The sequence below is a fragment of the Tarenaya hassleriana genome, unplaced genomic scaffold (genome assembly GCF_000463585.1).
Source record: "Tarenaya hassleriana unplaced genomic scaffold, ASM46358v1 Cleome16, whole genome shotgun sequence".
Lineage (NCBI taxonomy): Eukaryota > Viridiplantae > Streptophyta > Magnoliopsida > Brassicales > Cleomaceae > Tarenaya > Tarenaya hassleriana.
In genome coordinates this window covers 2576513-2576758 of record NW_010965019.1, presented here as the reverse complement: position 1 = coordinate 2576758, position 246 = coordinate 2576513, and positions in this window count along the sequence as shown.

Sequence of the window (246 nt, the reverse complement as noted above, 5' to 3'; positions counted from 1 at the left end):
TTGATCTTCCAGGTAGAGTTTGCAGTTTCTGCGCCAATGCCCAATGGCATGGCAGAAATGACACTCTCCCTTCTCAGCCTTAGACTTATACGCGGCAACAATTACCGTCTTGCCCTTGCCTTTCTTGCTCTTGGAACGCTTGTTAGGGCATGGCGCTAAAAAACATGCTATTTAGGTAGACAACACATTGTCAATCACATCCTATGTGATTCCTAGATGTGTATGGGATAGTGATACGCTATCACT